Genomic DNA, 27,770 nt, shown 5'->3' with positions numbered 1-27,770 from the left:
TAGTACCTGAATAAATATTTTTTGTCAAAATATATTTGCATTTTTTTTAACATACTGTAATCCGAACGCTCCGTGAGTCCGAACAGGGGTTATTTTTTGGTAGTTCGGATTATCGAGGCTCTACTGTATTTATTATTCCTGGTAATTATAGATGGCTATACAATGTACTGATGTGCTCGTTATCCACTGCACTCTACTCTGTCCAGTATTATACTAGACTAATCATGTGAATAAGTGTAATAGAATTAGTGTGTGCATACGAGTGCTAAGTGTAAAGTCTTAAGTGTAAATAAAGAGTGTTAATTGTATATTCACAATACATCGTCGTATTATTTCACATAGTGTAGTGTGGCATCCTACTTACCCGCCAGTGCTAGAAATACAGATACGCAGTACCGTTATAACCTCCGATAAGTACCGGTATAGTACGTAACGTTACCAGCAGTCACGGTAACGGTTACCAAGTAACGTGATAAAGAGCATCGATAGTAGTTGCCTACAGAATCGAGGTTGTAACGTGCTCGGTGCTTTACAACCATAAACAATTTTTATTTTATTACAATTTTGTGAAATTTTTTATGTTGTGAATAGATTCTTTTTCTTTTCCGTGTAAAGTTTTCAGCAATTTAAAAATGGATAAAAAAATCAAAAAATTAGAAGATGAGAATGCAGCCCTGGAAAAAAAATTGGTTGTCTGTAAAGTCGGTTTACTGACGATAGTTGAACGTGACAACAAAGGCCGATTGTGCTTCTTTGTCGCTCGTTCCGCGCTCTCGCTTGCACTTCAAGCCTTACATGGAACGCCTCAGAGCGAGGTAACGCCGCATGAGTCATGTTTTTTCGTGCGTGTATCGAATTATAAGACGTTGTCACGTCAAAAAATGAAAGAGTTAGCAGGAACTGCCCTACATCTGATGGAGGAAAACGAATCGCTCGTACCAAGTTGGCTAACGTAACGGAAACCCCTACGGAGCATTCCAAAATTTGTAAGGTTCCGGCAAAACTTCCTCCCTTCAGGGATGGCACTTTAGTTTGGTTCGCCCAGGTTTGAATTTGACGCTGTTTGAGATTTCAGGTATCACAGTAGGCCAAACAAAATTTAATTGTTATCGCTCAGCTCGACTCACGAGTCATTAGTAGTAGTGTCTTTGGTTGCGCCAGTTTAAAATAAAATACAACTAATTAAATTAAAATATTATTTACGCGGTGTCTTCCAAAAAATCTTCTTTCCTACACCCTGAAATAAGCAAGCACTGAAGAAATCAGAAAGACGCGAAGCCAGAGCTGCCTCAATTGACATAACAATGGACTAAATTAAAAAAGCTACAACAATGGCCACACACTTCGCAAAAATCAAGGACGCAAGTGTCGTGCTCGAAACTTTATAAAATAATTTAAATTAACGTATTCTCGAGTGTGTTCATTGCGGAAGTCTTGGGACCCTCATAAAACTTTCTATATGATTGTGCCGAATAACAAAGGTGAAGTGATTCTGCGTCGAGCTTTTGGAGACAAGGAACTTAAGAAGAAGAAACAGCGCCATTTGCAGACAAGAAGAAATTGCAGAAAGAATTTGACTGTCTCAAAGGTTAATTGCTGCTTTCCTTCGTTTCAGAAACCTACCGTTTGTATTTAGCACCCGCGTCACCTCGATTTAATAATACAGTCCATTTCGATTAAAATACTACTGCCATAAAATAATATACCATAACTGGCGCAATCAGTCTTAGATATAGTATTAGGATTAGGTAAATAGTTATAAGATCACTAACATTAGTTTTAAGGTGTGTGTTATTACTAACAATTATGATCAATTTATGGTCAAAATAAAGGATTTTTATTTATTTTATCTATTAGTGAAGTCGAGGACATTATCACTCATCCCTCACCAACGGACCGTTTCACGTTCTTAAAAAAGGAGCTACGTTCTTAAAAAAGGAGCTCATCCGTCGGTTGTCGACGTCAGAGGGAACAGAAAGTCTGGCAGCTAATTAATGACGAAGTGCTAGGAGATCGTAGGCCGTCCCAGTTTCTTCGTCATTTGCGTTCCCTGGCCGGTCACGTACTTACCGACCAGAATATTTCACGTCAACTTTGGATGCGCCGCTTGCCACAACATTTGCAAGCCATATTAGCCGCGCAGTCCGAAATTTCACCGTATAAGGTTGCCGAACTAACGGAAAAATTTGAGAGGTCTCTACTTGCATCATGGCACCTTCTACCGCTGCTAGTTCATCTGATCTCAGTATATCTTCGCAGCTGCCAGCCTTAGAAGAGACCGCACGCCTCTACACACTCATATTAAAATTGCTAAGCCTATATATGTATGTACCCATCCATATTCAGTATGAAATATACCTCATACTTCATACTGAAACAGAAAAGTTTACTTCTCTATAAATGTGCAAGCTTTTAGTGGTCCCCAATCAACAGTTCGTTAAATTAACATTTAAGTCATAAAAAAAACTCACCGATCATTTATCCAAAAGGTAACTAACTGTATTTTGTTTGTTAGTACTTAACCTTTGTTTTACGTAACTATAGTCATTTTTTATTTTTTCATAATGTAATTATGTTTTATAAATCTATTACTTAAGTACTTGTATCTATTATATCTATTAAATCTATTATATGACTAATTCAAGAAAAACTTTTAAACAAAAATTAAAATGGTGCCAATCTAATCAGGACAAAATTAAAATGGACATAATCGCAACCTATAGACGAAATAATGACTTTGGAAAATTTTGGAAGGAAACGAATAAACTACAGCCTAAATGCAGTACTCCTGTGTCGGTGGGTGGTTTACACAACCATAAAGATATAGCAAACTTATTTGTAAATAAATTCCGCGTAGACTGCCCGATAGTCGGCGCGTGCCCTAGCGCTGAGTCACTCTCCGGTGGCGGCGCGGCTGCATGTGTCGGCCGACGAGCTGGCGCGGTGCGTGCGCGACATGCAGCGCGGCAAGTCCCCGGGCCACGACCACCTCAGCGTGGAGCATGGGCTATATGGGGGCCCTAGGCTCTTCCAAATAATGGCTACATTATACAATTCATGTATCGATCATAGCTATCTTCCTGTAAATATGACGAAAACAAATGTAATACCGATCGTTAAAAACAGAGCTGGTGACGTCTCCGATCCTAAAAACTACCGCCCTATTTCTCTTGCAACAATATTCTCAAAATTTTTTGAGAGATTGTTAATATCTCACTTAAATTGCAATATCGAATTACACTGCGGTCAATTTGGCTTTCGTAGCGGTTTATCAACAGACTTAGCTATTTTTGCCTTAAAAAGTACTGTAAACTATTATCTCGCCCGGATGGATATGGATGTTTCTTGGATCTGAGCAAAGCATTCGACACCATTAATTACAATATTTTGTGGAATAAGCTACGAGCTACTAAAGTACCTTGTAAGATAGTGGATTTGCTACAGTTTTGGTATACAAACCAAATTAACCAAGTAAAATGGCAAAATGACTTTTCCGATACCTACCGGCTGAATTGCGGTGTTAGGCAGGGTGGTCTGACGTCACCAATTCTGTTTAACCTCTATGTAAACGAACTGATCGAGGAACTGAGCAGTGCTAGGGCAGGCTGCCAGATTGGAGGCGTCAGCGTAAACAATCTTAGCTACGCCGACGACATGGCCCTGCTCAGTCCCTCGGTCTGCGGCCTGCGTAGCTTAATTAACATCTGTGAAAAATATGCAGAAAAACACGGTTTGTTGTATAATGTGGCAAAAACTGAAGTGATGATATTTAAATACAAGAAAGCTGCGAATCGTAATTGAAGAGGAGCGGAATGCAATTCTTTGAGATTTCATCGTCAGGCTCGTGAGGTGGATGAATACGAGGATGCTGGCAGTTATCCGAGCAAGGGGAGGGAATACTGAATACTGACCAAAAATTTTTTTTAAATTTTATCTTTGTTTCTGGCTTTAATTTTTGTTTTCATTTCATGATTACTAACGATTAACATGGCTGGAAAACGACTCTTCTTTGTAAAATCCTTAACAAACCCTTAATTAATTGATTAATCCCAATGAATTTCAATTCATTTTAATCATCATGAAATGCACTTTCTGCAGGTATAATTTTGATAGTTGTAAGTTTTATACTTTTTGAGAAAATTGAATCAGAGTTCCAAGGCAGCGGGTGGCCCGGTTTATTTGCTGTCCAGTGTAGTATAATGTAAAATATGTATATTGTTAGTGTTCCTTTGTTACGCAGGCGAAGCCAGCGGCTGATACATAGTGAGCCAGCGCAACATGCATTCCCATTCCCACGTACGAATACGACCCGTATAGCTGACGCGGCGTAATACCAGAACCCGCGCGATGTGGGAATCGTAATATTAAGTTAGAATATTCTCATCCTTAGAGATAAGCACTAGTTGTTAGTCTTTTCATTTAAATGTAACTTTGAATATAATTATTATAAGGATATTATCGCCGACTAGTTTTCTTCCATCCACCTCCTGCGAGCCTAAACATTACTCCTAAATAAATAAAAACATTGCAAAAAGCAACTAGAAATAAGAATTGTAAATAAATAAAGAAACGTCTTGTTGAACCCCGTATTGATAGAAATAGCATAGGAAGGGAACCCCACCTATCGTGCGAAAGATGATGGATGAAAGAATTAGTATGAAGAATGAAAATGCGAGAAACATAAGAGCGAGAACTGGAATGAAAAAGTCGATAAATAAATAGAGAGAACACAGTCTCTAATCACACTGATAAGCAAGTTATATCGCACAGCTCTACGTACAGTACAACCAAATTAATAATGCGCATAGAAATCTTCGTCACAGTTCGGCAACGGTCGTATGATACACATGATATTGACTCTTGTGCAAAATGCAAGTGCATTGTTTAGGGCTCTTACGATTCAATGATTCGGGTGTTTCTGGGAATACGACGAATTTTGCACCTTGTTTTAAACAAATAAGAGTCAATATCATGTGTATCATACGACCGTTGCCGAACTGTGACGAAGATTTCTATGCGCATTATTAATTTGGTTGTACTGTATAGTGCTGACCCATGATGCAGCCCCAAGACACGAGCGGCGGAGTCAGCGATTTCGCAACCGCGACCTAAATTATACACTGGACAGCAAATAAACCGGGCCACCCACTACCTTAAAAGTCTGATTCGATTTTCTCAAAAAGTATAAAACTTACAACTATCAAAATTATACCTGCAGAAAGTGCATTTCATAATGAATAAAATGAATGGAAATTCATTGCGATTAATCAATTAATTAAGTGTTTATTAAGGATTTTACAAGGAAGAGTCGTTTTCCAGCCATGTTAATCGTAAGTAATCATGAAATGAAAACAAAAATTAAAGCCAGAAACAAAGATAAAATTAAAAAAAAGTTTTTGGTCAGTATTCAGTATTCCCTCCCCTTGCTCGGATAACTGCCAGCATCCTCGTATTCATCCACCTCACGAGCCTGACGATGAAATCTTAAGGAATTGCATTTCGCTCCTCTTCAATTGCGATTCGCAGCTCTGGAAGCCTTGTTGGAGCCGATATTCGGGCTCGAACCCGACGTTTCAGCTCATCCCATAAGGGTTCTATCGGATTCAAGTCCGAGCTTCGAGCTGGCCAGTCCATTATACGAATTCCCACGTCGCATACATACTGGGTCACCACATGAATAACGTGACGTCGTGCATTATGATGCATAAACTGGCATATTCTGCGCGATATATCCTGCGTAAGATACCACATGGTGTGCGAGGATTTCAGTAATGTACCAATGAGATCAATCCACGTGTACGACCCCCTGGTTCGATGAAAACTAACGCTGTACATGCGGTTAACGAGATGCCGCCCCAGATCATTACAGATCCTTCTTCATTAGCAACAGTTTCCTCGATGCAACACTGAGAATAACGTTCTCCAGGGCAACGATATTGTCTCAGACGTCGATCATTTCAATGTAGACTCACCCTGGTCTCATCAGTGAAGAGTACATTACCCCACTGTCCTAACGTCCAGTCCCTATGCTCTCGAGTAAATTCAAATCGTGCTTCATGGTGGGCTACCATCAATGCTGGGCCTGTTGCAGCTCTCTTTGGAGTCAGGTTCCATTCAACAAGTATCCTTCTGATGGCGTCTGGGCTTATGACTACTTGGCGTTCGTCACGCAGACTTTATTGGACTTGAACTGCGTTGAGGCGGCGATTTCGCAGAACAGAAGTTGGATATCGGGCGTCGGCATTCATACAATGGACTGGTCAGCTCGACGCCCCGACTTAAATCCGATAGAACACTTATGGGATGAGCTGAAAAGTCGGGTTCGAGCCCGGATAACTGCTCCGACAAGGCTTCCATAGCTGGAAATTGCAATTGAAGAGTATTGGAAGGCAATTCCTCGAGATTTCATCGTCAGGCTCGTGAGGTAGATGAATACGAGGATGCTGGCAGTTATCCGAGCAAGGGGAGGGAATACTGAATACTGACCAAAAACTTTTTTTTAATTTTATCTTTGTTTCTGGCTTTAATTTTTGTTTTCATTTCATGATTACTTACGATTAACATGGCTGGAAAACGACTCTTCCTTGTAAAATCTTTAATAAACACTTAATTAATTGATTAATCGCAATGAATTTCCATTCATTTTATTCATTATGAAATGCACTTTCTGTAGGTATAATTTTGATAGTTGTAAGTTTTATACTTTTTGAGAAAATCGAATCAGACTTCCAAGGTAGCGGGTGGCCCGGTTTATTTGCTGTCCAGTGTAGTTTACCTTAAAAACTGTAATAAAATTAAAATCATTCTATCATTTACATCGCGTAGCGATAGTTTCCAAACTCTATTAGCTACATTGTGTAACTATAGACCAAATTATAATTGTAATTAGTTTTAATTTTTATATTTAATTAAAAGTAATAAAGTACATAGTTTTTTTGGGCCCTTCGGCTGTGACTTCCTTCACTAGCAGTTAAACAAAATCAAGTCATATTTTCAAACACCTACCTACCCGCATTACTTAGTTTTGTTCAATCACCTTCAGTTTTCATAAAATATCGACTTACTCGTGTAGTGAAACTATGTTGAAATTCATTTTTTATATACACTATACAGGGTGTTTGGTAATCACACTACACTAATATTATAAAGGCGAAAGTTTGTATGTGTGTGTGTGTGTATTGTAAGGTTATTTTTAAAAATTGATTTGAGTTGTCAAAAATAATATAAAATTATTAATTTACCTAATGCAGGTAGTTTGATAAAATCGATATTTGGCTCATTCGATGTCATACAATCTGTTGCTAGGAGGCCAACAAGATTGAACTTGCATAAATACGGGTGTTTTGAACGTTTTGGTTTAGTCTCCTTCTGAGATTCGGAGCGATATCGCATATTTTCGGTATTTGGATTGTGAACTGAATAATTAGATGTTGTGATAGCAATCACGCTCTAATTAAATTATTTATTTTGGCATTAGTTTGTTTAGATTAAAACTCTCGGATAACCTTACACATTAAACTTGTGTTTTTTTTTGTGTTGGTTTTGGAGAGGACATTCCAATAATTCGATAAAAATATTTAAATAATACCTGCTTTTCTGAGTGACGCCAATAATTCAGAAGCGGGACGTGTCTCACGTTGTCTTAATTTCGCTTTGGTATCTTTTTGTAAACAACCCACATTTGATTAAAATTTTTATTGAGTTTGATTTGGTGATTAAAATTTTTAGTTTTTTTTTAATAATTTAGTCTTTTGTGAATTGGAAAGTAATTTGCAATGAGTGGTTCAGATTTTGTATACATCGAATGAGAAGTTAGTCGTTTGGATTTATTATTGACTTGATATTAAAACTGAGAGTTCGGCAGTTCAAGGGTAGGTTTTAATGATTTGACGGAGGGCAGGATAGCCCATGATTTGGATTTGACTTAGGGCAAGGAAGCCCGCGACTGACATGACAAGATTGATTAGAAACACGAGGACGTGTTAAATTCAGGACGGCCGAACTGTAAGGTTATTTTTAAAAATTGATTTGAGTTGTCAAAAATAATATAAAATTATTAATTTACCTAATGCAGGTAGTTTGATAAAATCGATATTTGGCTCATTCGATGTCATACAATCTGTTGCTAGGAGGCCAACAAGATTGAACTTGCATAAATACGGGTGTTTTGAACGTTTTGGTTTAGTCTCCTTCTGAGATTCGGAGCGATATCGCATATTTTCGGTATTTGGATTGTGAACTGAATAATTAGATGTTGTGATAGCAATCACGCTCTAATTAAATTATTTATTTTGGCATTAGTTTGTTTAGATTAAAACTCTCGGATAACCTTACACATTAAACTTGTGTTTTTTTTTTGTGTTGGTTTTGGAGAGGACATTCCAATAATTCGATAAAAATATTTAAATAATACCTGCTTTTCTGAGTGACGCCAATAGTATGTTTGTTACTCCTTCACGCAAAAACCACTGGACGGATTTGGCCGTAATTCGTAATGGAGATAGATAATATCCTGGATTAGCACTATTGGCGTCACTCAGAAAAGCAGGTATTATTTAAATATTTTTATCGAATTATTGGAATGTCCTCTCCAAAACCAACACAAAAAAACACAAGTTTAATGTGCAAGGTTATCCGAGAGTTTTAATCTAAACAAACGAATGCCAAAATAAATAATTTAATTAGAGCGTGATTGCTATCACAACATCTAATTATCCAGTTCACAACCCAAATACGAAAATATGCGATATCGCTCCGAATCTCAGAAGGAGACTGAACTAAAACCTTCAAAACACCCGTATTTATGCAAGTTCAATCTTGTTGGCCTCCTAGTAACAGATTGTATGACATCGAATGAGCCAAATATCGATTTTACCAAACTACCTTCATCAGCTAAATTAATAATTTTATATTATTTTTGACAACTTAAATCAACTTTTTAAAAATAACCTTACAGCACATAGGCTACTTTTTCCCGGAAATCCCGGAAAATCAAAGAGTTCCCACGGGATTTCGAAAAACCTAAATCCACGCGGACGAAGTCGCCGGCGTCAGCTAGTTAGTATATAATGACGACACGTACCCATGCTACTCTGATCTGATAAATACAATGCTGAAGTATAATGACGCGGGCGGTGTAGCCACCACTGAAGAGGGCCATTGCCCTGAACAGTTACCCCGGGACCCGACAGGGTCCGCGTGGACGACCTACTTGCCTCCGAGATTTTAGTCAAAATCTTCAAATTCTTTTTGCAGACACATTATCACGTGGTATTTTTTAACGACTTCAATGTGAAAAAAATCATTTCATGTCCTGTAGCTTTCCTGAAATATGCACTGCATTAATATTATTTCTCACAATTCCTGTGACTACAGCTAGTGCTGAACGATCATTTTCAAAACTAAAATTGATAAAAACCTATTTAAGAAACTCTATGAGACAAGACAGGTTATGTAACTTGGCTATTCTGTCTATTGAAAATTCTATGGCCCGATCTTTAAACTTTGATGATGTTATAGACACTTTTGCGGAACAGAAAGCTAGAAAAAAGATTTTTCTTAATAAATATATTATTGAAATTAAATTGTTATTTTTATTTCATTGTAAATGTATGCAGGTTTTCTTACGATGCTGTTCCTTCACCGAAAAGCTAGCGAATAGATGATGATATGAGATACCTATTATGTTCTATGGATGAATGTGAAGTCTCCAATACACATCAGGCTAGCGTGGGGACTACAGACTATTCCCTCTCGCCTAAGAGAGGAGGCCTATGGCCATTAGTGGGACATATACAACGTGTAACTGAGTATGCTGAAAATCTCGAAGTTTATTAAAATTAAACTGAGTACAACGTGACGATTTTTACTGATTGGGCCCCATCAAAAGAATTTGCCACGGGCCCTAGATGGTATAGTTACGCCACTGGTTACGCGACAGAGGGTCCAATATGATAAAAGCTATGAATATGGCTAATTTCACAGATTCAAACTGTTCTATTCATCAATTACAATTGTGTGTCGAAGAATTAAAGTTTTGATATTTTGTATTTTTTTAATTTTTGACTTAAAATATATAAATAGAATTCGCAGTGCATAAATTATTAAAAGTTCGTTTCCTTAATGCTGGTTCCTTAGGAACTCGGCATGAGGAATTTGTAGTGGCTATGGATCGGTTTAACGTAGATATAATGGCGATTAATGAGACATGGCTGCGGGCGGACGAGGATGGGCGCGCGCCTTCTGTACCAGGATATCGTCTGCAACACGTGCCGCGCCCGGACACGGTGCGCGGGGCCGCGGGGGAGGGGTCGGGTTCTACATCAAGCGAGGTTTAAATGTACGCACTTGTAAGGTGCCACGACATGAGTCTGTTGAGCAAATGTGGATTAGTATAAAAATCAATTACAATTGTGTGTCCGGTCAGCGATGGAAGTCGAAGAATTTGTCTTGCCAATGATTACGAAATGCAAAAAAATTGCCACTCACTTTAATCACTCACTGGTTGCTCAAAATGAATTTAAAAAATTCAAATAGAAAGACTGAACCAATCTGAATAAGTATAATCCAGGAATGTTCTACAAGATTTTCTTCAGTCTCTTTTCAATCGTAATCCTAAACATATCGTGTACTAGGTACCTAGTTGGTTTTATTCACCAATATCTTTCCTACATTTGGTGTCCTGGAACAGAGCCCACGGCTAGGTAGGCCAAATTCCTGGCTTGAGATTAAAAGTTCAGGCTTCTGCAAGACTATCCGAGCATATTTTATCCAGCTGGCTGGCGCCCGAAGGTTTTCTTGTATTTTAGGGGAAGGCCATCCTCCTCCCCTTTCTATTTTGCCAGCTGAAAGAAAGAATTCATATATTTTTTATATGAAGTTTTAAACATAGTATGGAACTCAAGAGAATTTAAAATTGGTTATTCACTCTGATCGCGCACCTCAGACTGAACACCGAGGCAGACATAATGCTCATTCCGTAAATGAAGTGGCCGTTCTTTTAGTCGATGAAGAAAAAGGACCAAGAGATATAGTACTTACTACACGGTAGAGACGGACAATTACAACGAGTGTCGGAATTACACCGCGCATATGATCCGTTACAATATCTGCTAATGACGGTTATTATTTGACGATTCCTCAGCATGATTCCGTTAGAAATAAGACTGTGTCATGCATGCAGTATTATGCATACCGTTTAATGATTAGGACAAACTGTTTTAACGCACTGCATTACTACAAAGATTTATTTAATCAATTTTGTGTGGATATTTGGTTAAGATGATTTCAGAACGGTTAAATTTTATTTCTCGAAACCAACAGAAGCTTAGAGCGGATAATTATATTCATTTGAGGGATGCTTTGAACCAAGATGCAAACGTAAATGCAGCTAATATCGGACAGCATGTGATCTTGCCGTCGTCATTCACTGGGTCGCCAAAGTACCTCCACGAAAAGACGCAAGATGAGTAGTGTTGAATTGGGGATCCTGTATCAAAATCCATGGGGATTTTGGATCACTCTCGCTAACGCTCGTTCGCTACGCTCACCGTGATACAAAATCCCCATGAATTTTGATACAGGATCCCCAATGTAGGCTACTGTCCACAACAACACATTAAATAAATGGAGTATTCCTAAATCCAAGCAACAATTAATCACTATCAACAGTGAGACAAAATCCTCAATGACTAGTTATTGCGGATCCTATATCATACGCCCGCACCGCACAGTGGATGATATAATACGATGAGTTCGACGAGACTGCGGCATTCATAAGAAATGCGAACGAGCCCATATGCATGATAATTTTACGTCTAAAAGTTTGCTCTCGCATAGTTAACCATTTGATTTGTTGCGCTCAAATTATTTTTGTATATTGATCGTGTTTCTGCTTGATCCGGCATTGCTGTATTCATTAGTATGAATTTCGATCGATTGATTCGAGGCTTGCGCATACTTATAATAGGTTGGATAAAGGTAGACTCTTTAAATGTTTATAGCTCATCAGAAATATATTCGTATTACATTAACGATTGCTTTTCCACATATCGGACATAACATTTTATCCAACGATAAAGCACATTTAGTACACGTTATAGCATGACCACATGGTATATAACACGCAGCTACTTCTTCTACAAGACAAATTTTGCAGCAAAGTGTTTCTTTAATATTTTCAACACATAATATGTTTCTGTCTGCAAAAGAACTTATTATATTGTTATTTACAAATTGTTCAGATACTTTTGATGCACCACAAACATCTTTGCTATCACTTTGTAGGTATGTTTCACCCTTCACAAGTAAAACATAGGGACAGGACGGAAACCAGCGTGCGTGCTCCGACCATGGATGATCTTCGATGCCCCAGTCTTTGAGCCTGCCATCACAAAAGTAACAAATCACGCGATCACTATCTCCTGTATAAAAAAAACCAGCATCAGCCATTTCTTGAGGTTTTTGATTTAAATCTTGAGGCCAGGTATCAAAACTTCGCAATCTTGCGATTTGAGTTGCATAGCGAGGATATTTAGGATATATTAACTCCATTCTGATCTACAAACAATGAATTTTGGATAAAGATTTATTAGTAAAAATATATTATAGCAGATTTCTAGTAAGGTGTGCAAGCTTATCATACATTATTATTTATCGAAAATTAATTCTTTAATGATGAATTTAGACACATTTCCCGCTATTTAAATATATTTCGATTGTTATAAATACTTTGATAAATAGAGATTAATGGACGAAAAAAATACGTACAATGCGTACTAATATAATAAATTCACTGATGCCCCCACGACTTCATCTGCATGGATTTAGGTTTTTAAATCCTGCGGGAACTCTATGATTTTCCGAGATAAAAAGTTGTCTATATCTCTCCAGTTCTTTTACTATACCCACGAAAAATCATGTCGATTCGTTGCTCCGTTGCGACGTGATTGAAGGACGAACCAATAAACAAACAAACAGACACACTTTAGCATTTATAATAAGTATGATTAGTGATGCAAAAAGGCGTCTGTCTAAACTAAAGACTAACGGCTGAATCTTGCCGAAATTTGATACACAGACAATTCACATCTTGGAGACGGATCCAGGATATTTTTTGACGTCGAAAATTAAAGGATTTCCACTCAAGTTTTAAATCAAATTCGCAAGGAAGAAGATTGAAGCATCAAATAGGAGCAAATATTATTAGACCTTTCACAAATTTTATACCTACCTATGGAAAGTAGTAAAATGTATAACCTTTTAACATTTTAACTATCGCGAGTCCGACGCATACCATTCCTTTTACGGTTAGATCTCAATTCACTGCGTAACTATAAACAACAGCGTCTTCCATGCTTCAAAATCGAACACCTATAGCTGATGCGGCAATAATTTATACGTAAGACAGTGTTCATACGAATGTATAAATCTAGTCTGATTACTTTCGCAAATATAAGTTTTATGTTGTGATGATTTAGTGTTTAAAGTTACATGCGCAAATGTTTAAATCTAATTTATTTCAATCCATTTCGTTTATTATGAAAGAGGTTTTAGAATTCGAGCGTATAAATAGGTCGATCCTAAGCGTCACCATTCCTTTCTTTCCGAGTTTTGGATACGACGACAACAACAGTCGAAATAAAGTATGTAAGTATTTTTATTTTATATGTTTATTTTTGAATTAAGCAACTAGGTACCTATTGAATTTTTATTTGGAGTTTTCATGTTGATAGTTACTTAAATTGTTTTTCAGGGCCTCTTCATCTTTCATCAATCCATTTGACGAAGACGAAGACCCCATCGCTTTGGTGCAGCCCCCATCAACATCGAAGTCTCTTAAGAAGAAACGTGAGGTGAAGCGGAAGAAGACGATCAAGAAAAAGGAGGTGACTTCTTCTGCTCCGAAGAATCCGTTCGAATCGAGCGGATCGGAATCTGAACCCGAAACGTCTCCAAATACACCTACGAGTCCATCTGTTAAGCGGAGGAGGTTTATTACCGAATCTGAGGTGAGTTGTCTTATTTATATTTTATTGGATTAAAGCTTTTAAAAGACTTCCCAATAAGAATGTTGTTAGGCAATTGGTCTGTATATAAATTTATGAATATAGTTTGTTAAAGTTATTATTTTGTTAGGGATCATATCCGAAGGGTACCAGTGGGATCCTATTACTAAGCTACCGCTGTCCGCCCGGACGTCTGTCTGTCAGCGGGCTTTATCTCATGAACCATAATAGGTAGAGAGTTGAAATTATCGCAGATGATACTAAATTGAATATTTTTCAATTTCAGGATGAATCTACTAGCAAGCCAGTGCGCGCTGCGAAATTGAGAAGTTTTCTCAGTCGGCGCGTTGCGTCGGGGTATACATCCCAATCAGACCCATCGAAGAAAGGCAGCTACTACTTCGAGCTGCGCGTCTACAACTCTGAAGAAGTGGAGAAACTCGCGAACAATGAGCGTTGGAAGCATGCCATCTGCACACTAAAACTTGCAACTGATTTAAATTCGGTGGTATGGAAGTCCCTCACCAAATTAATTGATGATAGTAAGGCTGAACTAAAAAATATTCAGCCCATTTTATACCCTGCAAATGAAAATAATTTCTAAGATAAATTTTGTAAATTAAATTTTGTAAATCTTAGAAATTATTTTCATAAATAAATTCAAAAAATATTTCATCTGCAACATATTGTATATAATAAGTATGACAATTAAATTACTATCTTTATGTTTGTGCCTGTAAATATTTTTTAACGTGTTTTTTTTACAGAAATTACAAAGCCTAAACCATACAAAGCCTAGACCATACAAAGCCTAGATCATACAAAGCCTAGACCATACAAAACCTAGACCATACAAAGCCTAGACCATATGAAACTAGAAATATAAAAACTAGAACCATATGAAACTAGAACCATATAAAATTAAATTAACGTGTTTTTTTTACAGAAATTACAAAGCCTAAACCATACAAAGCCTAGACCATACAAAGCCTAGATCATACAAAGCCTAGACCATACAAAACCTAGACCATACAAAGCCTAGACCATATGAAACTAGAAACATAAAAACTAGAACCATATGAAACTAGAACCATATAAAATTAAATAAAAATGTCTAAATGTTCATATCGAAAGATTTGAAGTTGGGATATTAATAACGTGATACTTACAGCCCTTATACTCTTACTAAGTCTGCACATTGTCTGAAAATAACTAGATTACTTTATTTTAATACAGTCATCTCATAACTATCCAAAATTTAAAATCTAGAACTGAGAAACTAGAACCATACAAACTAGATACTTGACATGTTTGAATGTTGATATCGAAACATCGCATTACTTCCATTCTATTAATAACTGTTTACTGTTTATTAGCCAATAGCTTGATTTATTATTTAGCTGTATTTCCTTACCGATTTTTTATACGCAGAATATTAAAACCAGAACTGAGAAACTAGATACTAAATAGATAAACAAGATAAGCAATTCTATGAAATTGAAAATGTTTTTCTGCAAAGAGTGTAACCTTTATGTTAAAACATCTATATCGTCACATAACAGAACAAATACTCATAAATCTAATAGTTTATTTCAATCTAGATATGAGAATGTGCAAATTATAAAAACGGCTTTTAGAAACAGAATAGTCAGTTACAAAGTAAATCCGACCTCTACAACTTTAGTTCCAGAGAGTTTTTTTTCACAAATATTTAAAACCACACGCGAGATCATAAATATATCTCTAAAGAAACACACTGCCATTAAAGTAAATTTTGAGTTATTTGTTTCGTATATTTTACCAAAAAATTTTGAAAAGTCTATTAAATCTTTCAGTACTAAATATGGTATTATAGTCCAAAGTACTGATATTGATAATTTTTTATTACAATGTGCTCAAAAGTTAACTTGCAAATGCGCAGAATTCGAACAGTCAGAATCTGGTTGGACAATTGATTCTATCAGTCATTTGGAGATAAATATTAATAAATATAATCCTCTGAAAGGTGGATCATATTTGGCATTACCATCACATATAAGAAATACAAAATCATGTCTAAATATTCATAATTTCGATGATTGTTGCTTTTTATGGTGCATTGCTGCTAAAATGTATCCTACAAAACTTAATTCCAATAGAGTTTCATCATATCCTCATTATTCATTGCTTTTTGACATAAGAAATATGACATTTCCTCCGGGAATTGAAGATATTAAAACCTTTGAGAAGAACAATCCAACTATTAGTGTAAATGTTTATGGGTTAGAAGCCAATAATACAGTTACAGGTCCTTTGTATGTGACTTTAGCTCGAAAACTTACCCATGTTAATTTATTATATATTACTAAAAATGACAAAGCCCATTACTGTTTGATTAAAGACTTTGGCCGACTTGTGCGAAGGCAATTAACAAAACACAAGTCTAAAATATTTTTATGTGATGAATGTTTTTTATATTTCGCAAATGAACAAAAACTACACAATCACGATTGTGCTAAAAGACAAACTGTACTTCCAGAAGATGGTAGTAAGTTGCATTTTTCAAACTATGAGAGAACTCAAAGAATTCCTATCGTGATATATGGCGATTTTGAGAGCTTGCTTTGTAAATATTCAAACGAAAATAAATCTCTTTATACTGAAGATATACAAACACATGAACCATCTTGTTTCGCTTATTACATATGTTGCCATTCTAAACCTGAGCTTAATGACTTTGTAAGCTATCGCGGACCAAACTGTGGTAAAAAATTTGTTGAAAGCATTACGCGAGATGTAAAAAGATTGCACGGTATTTTAAATACAAATAATCCAATGTTTCCTCTTACTACCGAAGAGTTGACTTCATATAATGAAGCAAAAATTTGCTGCATCTGTAAAACAATGTTTAAAAAATATGATATAATAGTAAAGGATCATGACCATTTTACAGGTAAATACCGAGGCCCTGCTCACAACACTTGTAACATAAATGCAAAAAAATGTACGTTTATACCGATCATTTTTCATAACTTGAGTGGTTATGATTGCCACTTATTTATTAAAGAATTATCAGAAATTACCGGAAAAACGAGCTTGATACCAAAATCTAAAGAAAAATATATATCATTCACAAAATTTTTACCTATTGATAAAACAAATGCTGCTCAACTGAAGTTTATCGATTCATTTAATTTTTTGAGTTCGGGTTTGGATAAACTGGCAAAGAGTCTTCATCCGAATGATTTTCAGCATATGCGTGTATTTATTAAGGATGAACACTTATTAAATTTGGCCTGTAAAAAGGGTGTCTATTGTTATGATTATATGGATGCATGGGAGAAATATAATGAAACAAAGTTACCAAAACATTCGATTTTTTTTAATAAACTCACAGGTGAAAATATTTCCATTGAGGATTACGAACACGCTTTAAAAATATGGAAAACTTTTGGTATAAAAAACTTAGGAGAGTATACAGATTTATACTTACAATGCGATGTCTTATTACTATGCGACGTTTTTGAAAAGTTCAGAAATATGAGTTTAGACTATTATAATTTAGACCCCTGCTATTATGTATCATCTCCATCTTTAAGTTGGGACGCAATGTTGTTATATACTAAAGTTGAGCTTGATTTGATTTCTGATGTGGATATGTATCAGATGTTAGAAAAAGGTATTCGAGGTGGTTTAGCCCAGTGTTCATTGAGATATGCTGAAGCAAACAATAAATATTTACCATCCTACAATAAAAATGAGTCAAGTACGTACTTAATTTATTTAGACTGTGTCAACCTTTACGGTTTTGCTATGATGCAAAAAATGCCAATGCGTGACTTTAAATTTTTAAATGAAAATGAAATTAAAAATTTTGATGTAAGGAACATTTCTAAAAAAAGTCAGTGTGGATATATTCTCGAGGTAGATTTATGTTATCCGGATAATATTCATGATGCTCATTCAGACCTACCATTTGCTGCGGAAAAATATTCTCCTGCTCAAAATCAAAGCAAAAAATTGGTGGCAAATTTATATAATAAACATCGTTTTGTTATTCATTATATGCACTTGCAAGAATGCTTAAAGAATGGTTTATTGCTTTTAAAAATATACAGAGTGCTATCTTTTTATCAGGACAACTTTTTAGAGCCTTATATTTTTTTAAACACAAGTCTCAGACAAAATGCCAAGTCTGATTTTGAGAAAGACTTTTTTAAAAAGCAGAATAATTCTATTTTTGGAAAAACGATAGAAAACAAAAGGAAGCAGGTTGACGTAAAACTAGTAAACGTTTGGAGAGATACTACAAATAATACTAATAAATTGAATGGAGCGGAAAAATATATTAGTGCACCACATTTTCACAGTTTATCAATTTTTTCTGAAAACTTAGTAGCTATTCAATTGAAAAAAACAAAAATTGTCTTAGATCGACCAATATATATTGGATTCACGATTCTTGAACTGTCGAAAACGCATTTGTATCATTTTCATTATTCGGTCATAAAAAGAATCTATGGAAATAATGTTCAGTTATGTTATACGGATACTGATAGTTTACTATATCTTGTAAAAACTGATGATTTTTATGAAGATATGAAAGATAACATTCATTATTTTGATACTAGCAATTTTGAAGATGATAATATTTTTAATATGCCGAAAGCTAATATGAAAATACCTGGATATTTTAAAGACGAAATGGGAGGAGAAATCATTTCTAAATTTGTTGGTTTACGCGCAAAATTATATTGTTTACTTTCTGAGAAAAAAACTATCAGTAAAGCAAAGGGTATCACGAAGCCTGTGACAAAAAAATTAAACTTTGAGAAATATAAGAAAGCCTTATTTTGCAATGAAAATATAAGAGATGATATGTTTGTCATACGATCAAAAAATCATCAGGTTTTTACTCAGAAAATTAATAAATTAGTATTAAATAGTGATGATAATAAAAGGCAAATAATGGAAAATGATTTTAAAACTTTGCCTTGGGGGCATTACAGCACGATTCTTTAGTAAAAATATTATGCTAAGTACCTATGTATTTTACAAATTTTTATGTGTCTAATTTTAATATTAGTTTTAATGGTAATTTAGCATTTAATAAATTTGATTAAGTTTACCACAGTGTTTTATTTCAAATAAAATCACAACATATTTTATATTCCCTTTATTAATTCAACCAATTATTTACATTACTTCATAAACTTAGTACTTAACATAAGATTAACGTATTATAAAAACTTACTACTTAATGGAAAATATTCGGACTACAACTTACTTGCATGATATGAAAATATAAAATATACTTTATACTTTAATTAGAACTCATTTATGCTTTTTATTTTTACAATCGCAAAATAACAATAAAATAATATTAAATTTAACTATTCAGGCACACTTAGCTTTTGTATAATCCTATTAATTAAATCTTCTGTAGCATCCATCATATTGTCATAATTATCACTCACTATGTACTGTACACTCAAATTAGTCTTTGCACTGTTCTCCTGTTCTTTACTATCAATTTCAAGTATTTCAATTTTTATAATGTGGCTTCCCTTTGCTTTATTTTTCCGTATAACAAAAGATGAATCTGGAGCTGGTGAAATCACATGATCTATTTTTGGAAGCTTCTTTTTTAAAGACAATTTATTTTTCTTTTTTATGGTTTTCAAACTGGTGTTATTTTCAAGTGTTTCATTATTTTTTTGCTCACGTAAAGCTTTCAATCTATTCTCTTCTTCTCTTTCTAAAATAGCATCCAAGTCTTGAGCTCCATAAAATGGATTATTCATACTTGTGTTTCTTTCGTCATCCGTGAAATAAAAGTCCGACATGATGCTGTAACAAAATACAAAATTTTATAAATATAACAATAAAACAACATTTATAAAAATATCAATAAACAAATTCTAAAATAGAAAAGAATACAGTCAAAATATTATATAAGTAATTTTTTTCACTAACCAGAAGCGAGTGAGTTCCTTGCGTGAGAAGATCTGGGAATGAAAATTGTTTAGTAACAAATCTATGGAGTCAAGTTTTCAAAACAATTGTATATACTTGTATGACATTCGTCCGCATTATGCAATCTCTAGCGACATGTTAGAACCTGTTTAATATTAAGTTCTTACGAATTTCAATTTCATACTATTATCACAAGGTTTAAATTAAAATGTATACCTACATTTTAATATAATCATCGACAAATAATAGTGCGCTAGACAAGTGCGAAGTGAAACACGAATGTGATACCTACAAGCAATACCTTAAAATTTAAATCAACTAGCAATAATATGAAGTTATTTAATAAGTTGCATTTTTAAAATTATCATCAATCAGTAATATGAAGTTGATAAAACAGGCTGAATCATTAAAAATAAATTATATAGATGTTGAAACACCACCACCATGCTTTAGCCGACATAGTAAACTTCTACCAAACACAATTCGATGCATAATTTGCGGACCCTCCAACTGTGGGAAAACAAATATTATGATAAACTTATTATTGCACGAAAATGGACTTAAATTCCAAAATGTTTATATTTACTCAAAGTCCACTTTTCAATCTAAATATTGTTTCCTACAAAAAGTTTTTCAAAATACTCCAGATGTTAAATTTATTATGTTCAAAAATAGTGAAGAAGTTATTTCGCCAACTGAAGCCTTAAGAAATTCTATTTTCATTTTTGACGACGTGACTTGTGAAAATCAAGTTAATATTCGAAATTATTTTTCGATGGGCAGACACAAACAAATTGATTGCTTTTACTTGACCCAAACATATTCAAAAATTCCTAAGCAATTAATACGTGACAATGTTAACTTTTTAATTATTTTCAAGCAAGATGATATAAACTTAAAACATATATATAAGGAACATGTTAATTCTGATATGAGCTGGCATGTCTTTAAACAATTGTGTGCAAGTATTTGGAAAGATCCGTTTATGTTTTTATCAATCAACAAAGATTGCGAACTAAATAACGGTCGGTACAGAAAAACATTTGACATATTCGTGAAATTCGACTAACAATTTTACAATTATATACCACATACGAGACACAAATTTAGTCAGTCAAATGAGAGCACTGGTAAGAATACCTACCCATATTTAATTTAAAAATGGAAGCCGTTGTAAAGAAACAATTAATTAAATCAATTGAAACCATCAAAAAGAAAGCAAAACAAATGCGTGAAGAAGAAGATGATTTAGAACTAAAAAGGCGCAAACTTTTTAAATCCATAACGGATCCATTAGAATCCATAGTATTGCAAAAAAAAGAAAATAAAAACAATAGTCACCATGATTTACCAGATACATGTTCACCTTCAACTTCTGATAAAATTAAAAACATAGAAAATGATGATAAAAATTATGTAACACCAAAACCAATAACTTCTACCCAAAATTTTGAAGAAATCGAAGAATTCTATACTCCATCTCCAACGCCTGAAAAAAGCAATGAAATCTATAATTTGAATGTACCTTTTGGTGTACGTAATGAAAATAGTAATTTAATGATTGGAAATACAAAAGTAACATTTTCAGATGGTGATGCTCATAGCAAAAATATGATGGCTAAAATAGGAAATAGATCCTATGAAGTAACCCCAGGTTTGGCAGAATTATTATTTCAGAGTAAACCAGATGTAAAGATTGTATCTGATCAAGATAAATTAGTATATAAAGATATTTTATGCAATACTAGTGCACATAGGAGAGATTATAACCCTACGAATCAGATTAAAGGCGATAAAGGGACAAAATATACTAAAATTGTGAAACCTCTCTTTACTGATAGTGAATTAAAAGAAAAAAAACAAGGTGGTTTTATGCCAACTCTTAAAACTTTGAAAAAAAATACAGATTTCATATACTGGGATGATCCGAATGAGTTAGTAGATAGATTGAAAATTTTAATTGCTTCAAAAGATGCTGGCAACACTAGTCATGACAATGAGATTATATCAATAATTGAAGAACTTAAAGAAGCTGGTATAATAAAATAAGTATATAAAAATAAAACCTGGTTACATTTTTGCTTAGTTCTATAAACACTGTTGAACATGAATGTCAACAAGTTTGGTCATCATGTACACAAGAAACTGAAAATGGATAGCTCTGCCTTAGAAAATATCTTTGATGCTCAACATAAAATCATCAAACATGTTGGTACACCCATTGACCCAAACGACTGTGCTACTAAACTATATGTTGACAAATTCTTAGATGGGCTCTATATACGATTAAAAACAGTAGAGGAAACATTGTTGCAGTTAAAATCAGAAATAAATAGTCTAAAAAGGAATATAGAAGGTGTAAGTCGTAAATTCAAAAAATGAGCAAAGATAGTGTAGTAAATGAAATACATAAAAATGTTAGGAAAAATTTTCCTCGAAGACATGTTATACTTAAAGACATTGATGATGTATGGCAGGCCGATTTAGTTGATATGCAATCATTCTCAAAAGATAATTCACAATATAAATATATTTTAACAGTCATCGATGCTTTTTCAAAGTATGCATGGGCATATCCGCTTAAACTTAAAAATAAAGAAACTGTGACTGAAGCATTTAGTAAGTTACTAGAAAAAGGTCGTGTTCCCAAAAATCTACAAACTGATTTAGGAACAGAATTTTATAATAGTTGTTTCAAAAAATTATTACAAAAATACGGTATAAATCATTATTCCACTTATTCCACTAAAAAGGCGTCAATAGTAGAAAGATTTATAAGAACGTTGAAAACTAAAATGTACAAGCAATTTAGCTTGCAAGGGAATTACAAATGGAATGATGGAACCCTCGAGCACATCATGAAAAAATATAACTCCACATTTCACAGAACAATTGGTACAGCTCCAGATAAAGTTAATGAAAAGAATAAACAAAATATACTAAAAAGATACAGACTACTACAATTATCAGCACCATCGCAGAAACGTTCAAAATTCAAAATTGGAGATTATGTAAGAATAAGCAAATACAAAGGAACTTTTGACAAAGGATATACTCCCAACTGGTCAACTGAAATTTTTAATATAGCTCAAGTTCAAAACACTCATCCAATTACTTACCTTCTAAAAGATGCAAGACAGCGACCTATTTTAGGATCATTCTATACTGAAGAATTACAAAAAACAAAACATCCTGATATATATCTTATTGAAAAGGTTTTAAAAACAAAAGGAAATAAATTATATGTCAAATGGTTAGGTCTGCCGCCTAGTGAAAACAGTTGGATAGATAAACTAAATCTTTTATAAACACATTTTATGTTAACAACTTTCAGTCTCTTATTATCTACGATACTGAGCAGAGTTCTCTTTTATTAAAAATGGAGAAACAACCATCCAAGCGTAAAATGACTTTGAGAAGAAAATCTAACAATTTGAAAACAAGTAATTCTGGTGCTGGTTTTAAGAAAAGCTTTAAGGATATTGTATCTCGCGCGAAAAAACATATCCATAAATTGAAACCTAAATGCAAAAAAGCTGCAATCGAATTAGCTCTTGCTGCTGCTAAGGAATTAGCAGCGACATCTTCAGTTAATGTACCGCGTATAATACCCATACCAAAGACAGGTGGGGTTTTGCCACTAGTCCCCATATTTGCAGGATTGTCTGCCGCGGGCAGCTTAGCGGGTGGTACTGCTAGTATAGTGAAAGCAGTCAATGCTATTAATTTAATGAAAAAAAAATTTCAAGAACTAAAGAGACATAACGAGAAGATGGAAACATTGTGTATCGGAAAAGGATTATTTATAAAGCCCTATGGTAATGGTTTGGGAATATACACAGCAAAGGAAAAAAACTGATTCGGCGGCTACCTAATCGTGCTCTAAGTAACTTGGATATTCTAAAAATTTCAAAAAATATTCCTTATTTCAGAGGTGTATTTATGAGAAATGAACTTCCAAAATATCCTTTTAAAAAAGAGTGTGGTATCATCAACTTAGATAGCTCTGAAAATCCTGGAACTCATTGGGTAGCCTATGCAAAAATAAATAATTACATTGAATACTTTGATAGTTATGGTAATTTGAAACCGCCTAAAGAATTTGTAAAATATGTGGGAGCGAATATTAATTATAATTATGACAATTATCAAGGATCTAATTCTTATAACTGTGGCCATCTATGTATCAAATTTCTTATTAATTTTTGGAATAAAAATTGAAAATAAATAGATGATACAAAAATATGTAAGCTCATTTAACCATCATGTCTATTACACTCACGATCGTGGGTGAAAAATCTATTCTAGAATCATTTTACGCCCCTCCTCTTATTTTGGAAGACGAATATGAGTGTGGCTTAGTATATTTTTCTGCATTTAATTCAATTCCAAATGTAGACTATAATAATAATGTGTTTGAATATGGAGAAGAGAAAAAAAGAATTCTTATTCAACCAGGTGCTTACGATTTACAAGATTTGTATGAATACCTAAAAGAAAGAGTTGAAAATTGTGAATTACAAATAAAATCTAACATCAATACAATGACATGCTCTTTGTACTGTACTGAAACTATAAACTTTAATTCAGAAAATAGTATTGGACCTATGCTAGGTTTTTCTAACGAAAAACTAAAAGCAAATAAATGGCATGAATCTACAGAATCCGTTAACATTCTACCACTGTCTGTCATAAGGATCGAATGTGATCTTGTACAGAGTTCGTACACTAACGGTTCTCCTTCACATATTATTTATGAGTTTGTGCCAAACATTCCTCCAGGTCATAGATTTATAGAATCTCCAAGTAATGTGATATATTTTCCGGTCAAAAGAAAGATAATTTCATCAATAACAATAAAAATTTTGGATTTGGAAGGCAATAATATAAATTTTAAGGGCGAAACTATTGTTTTGTGTCTTCATTTGAAAAAGTCAAAATGATCGTATTTAACAAAAGTAATTATTATAAAGAGTATAACCCAACTATTAAGAAAGTTATTACCAAGGAAAGTGTAAAACAAAGAAGACGTGTTAGAGTATATAAAAAAATTCATCAGAGTAATAAACAATTTCTTAAAGCCCTCGGCTTCAAAGTATGAGCCTCCTTCAGATCAACGAATTACCTGAATTCGATAACTCTATCGAGAGTTATGAGGTTCATACATATAATCCATACAATAACAGTTTCAATGAAAATGATGAAATTCGGATACCTATTCACCAGCAAGATATTTACGTGTTACCATCAGCCAGTTCCATTTACATTGAAGGAAAAGTTTCGGTGACTCATAAAGATCAAGCTGGCAAAGTTCAAAAGAAAAGTGTTGACTTCAGTAATAATGCAATTGCATTTCTTTTTCAAGATATCCGATACGAAATGAATGGTGTTGAAATCGATCGTATTAGAAATGCTGGAATAACTACAACCATAAAATCTTTCATTTCAATGAATAGCGGTGACAGTAAAGCGGCTGCTGCTTGGGGTTGGAATATAGACGGATTTAAAAATCAAAATGGAAATTTTAATGCTTTGATACCCTTAAATAAGATTTTAGGTTTTGCTGAAGACTACAATAAAATAATAATAAACTGTAAACATGAACTCATACTTAACAGAGGTAGTACTAACATAAATAGTGTTGTCATGGGTAGCGATGATATTGTAGACATTGATATACAGAGAATCCAATGGCGAGTACCACATATTAAAGTATCAGATCAGCAAAGATTAATACTTTTAAGGAAATTAGAAAAAGATAATCCCGTACAAATAGCATTTAGAAATTGGGATTTGTATGAATATCCATTATTGCCAAAAACTACCAAACATTCATGGGCGTTAAAGACTGCTTCTCAATTAGAAAAACCTCGATATGTTATATTTGGTTTGCAAACTAATAGAAAAAACGTTAAAAACAGAGACAGCACAATATTCGATCATTGTACATTAACCAATGTCACATTATTCCTGAATTCCCACTATTATCCGTATGATGCTTTAAATCTCAAGTTTGAGGAAAATAAATACAGTATATTATACGACATGTACACCAAGTTTCGTCAGTCGTTTTACAACCTTCCTATTGATCCACTGCTTGATCTTCATACATTTAAAGAAATAGCGCCTTTATTTGTCATAGATTGTTCCAGACAAAATGAAAATTTAAAAACTGGTCCAGTTGATGTTCGTCTGGAAATAGAAACGTCTCAGGAAATTCCAAGCAATACCAGCGCTTACTGTTTAATCATAAACGATCGTCTTGTGGAGTATAGGCCGCTGAGTAACATTGTTCGAAAACTATCATGAAAATTATTGTGGACGTTCAAGGTTTTAAAAATGATCAAAATTACTTTCTGCCTAAAGAGATTGCTATAGTGTATAGTGATCGAGTTCAAGTTTTGTTAATAAAACCGCCATATCCCTATGAATGGCTAACAGACACAGAAAAGAAACAAGTTAAATGGATTGAAAAGAATAGAAAAATATTATGGAGCGAGGGAATCGTGCCTTACGAGACCTATAAATACCATCTAATAGATATTTTAAAAAATAATGATATTTATTGTAAAGGCCTTGAAAAGCAGTTATGGTTAAAAGATATATTAAGTAATCCTAACGTACATAATTTAGAAGATAAAGGATGTCCTCGTTTATTAACATTGTATGAGTTGTATAATTCACATTCTGACATATATAGTTGTGTTTATCATCCGACCATCTGTGCGCTGAAAAATGTAACTTGTTTAAAAAAGTGGTGTATGAATAATAAAGTTTTAGATGATTAAATATGCTTGTTTAACTTCCATATACCTGCTTCTTTTATTTAATTTACTGATTATACTCGTATTGAAAACACAATATTTGGTGTAGGTTGTTATAGCCAAATAGTTGTTTTTCATGTTGTAAAAATATTACATTTGAAGAGTAATTTTAAAATTCAAGGTTTCTTAGTACCTATCTAGTTTTATCACCATATTTGCTCGTGCAAATAGAATGAATATTTCGTTCTTAAACCATGTGAATAGTTTGTTCAAAATACGGATAGTTGATTAATTTTTGCTTGGATTTAGCTACACTCCATTTATTTAATGTGTTGTTGAGGACAGTAGTTTAGAATTGGGGAATTCTGTATCAAAATTGGTGGCGATTTTGGATCACGGCGAGCGAAGCGAGCGAGCGTAGCGAGAGTGATCCAAAATCCCCACCAATTTTGATACAGAATCCCCAATTCAACACTACTAAGATGCTATGACATATGTGCGCAATCATGGAAGGCCGGATCTTTTTATCACTTTCACCTGTAATCCGGAATGGGAAGAAATAAAACAGGAACTATTACCCGGTCAGCGTTCTTTCGACCGACATGACATCATTGCTCGAGTGTTTCACTTAAAAATGAAACAGATGATTAAAATATTAACGAAAGACGCGATTTCCGGATCGGTTAAATGTTATATGCTTTCTGTTGAGTGGCAAAAAGGGGGTTACCACATTGTCATATGTTATTTTAGCCCGACTCGAAAATACAACCCGATGAAATTGATGATATAATAGTTGCCGAACTGCCCAATAAGGACGAAGACCCAGTATTATTTGGAATAGTTACAAAAAATATGGTACATGGACCATGTGGGGAACAAAATTTGAATTCGCCGTGCATGAAAAATGGCATATGTTCGAAAAAATATCCACGACGCTTCGTAGCTGAAACTTAGACCGGTGAAGATGGTTATCCCGTTTATAGACGACGCGACATCAACAACGGAGGGCAGGTTGCTACCTTAAATGTCCGGGGGCAAACTATTA

At 34.2% G+C, this 27,770-nt stretch overlaps 1 long non-coding RNA gene across 1 annotated transcript; it reads right to left on the bottom strand.

Moving 5' to 3' along the window:
- Positions 1 to 1,293: 1,293 nt before the first annotated feature.
- LOC123878906 lies at positions 1,294 to 16,718 on the bottom strand. Its single transcript, XR_006798909.1, has 4 exons — positions 16,708 to 16,718; positions 10,657 to 10,662; positions 6,494 to 6,509; positions 1,294 to 1,850 (listed from the first exon to the last, which is right to left on the bottom strand). It is a non-coding gene; the product is annotated as an uncharacterized LOC123878906 (long non-coding RNA).
- Between the last annotated feature and the right edge of the window lie 11,052 nt (positions 16,719 to 27,770).

The sequence above is a fragment of the Maniola jurtina genome, chromosome 26 (genome assembly GCF_905333055.1).
Source record: "Maniola jurtina chromosome 26, ilManJurt1.1, whole genome shotgun sequence".
In the NCBI taxonomy this organism is placed as follows: domain Eukaryota; kingdom Metazoa; phylum Arthropoda; class Insecta; order Lepidoptera; family Nymphalidae; genus Maniola; species Maniola jurtina.
Note: the sequence above shows the minus strand (reverse complement) of the source record. Positions and strands in the feature narration are given on the sequence as shown.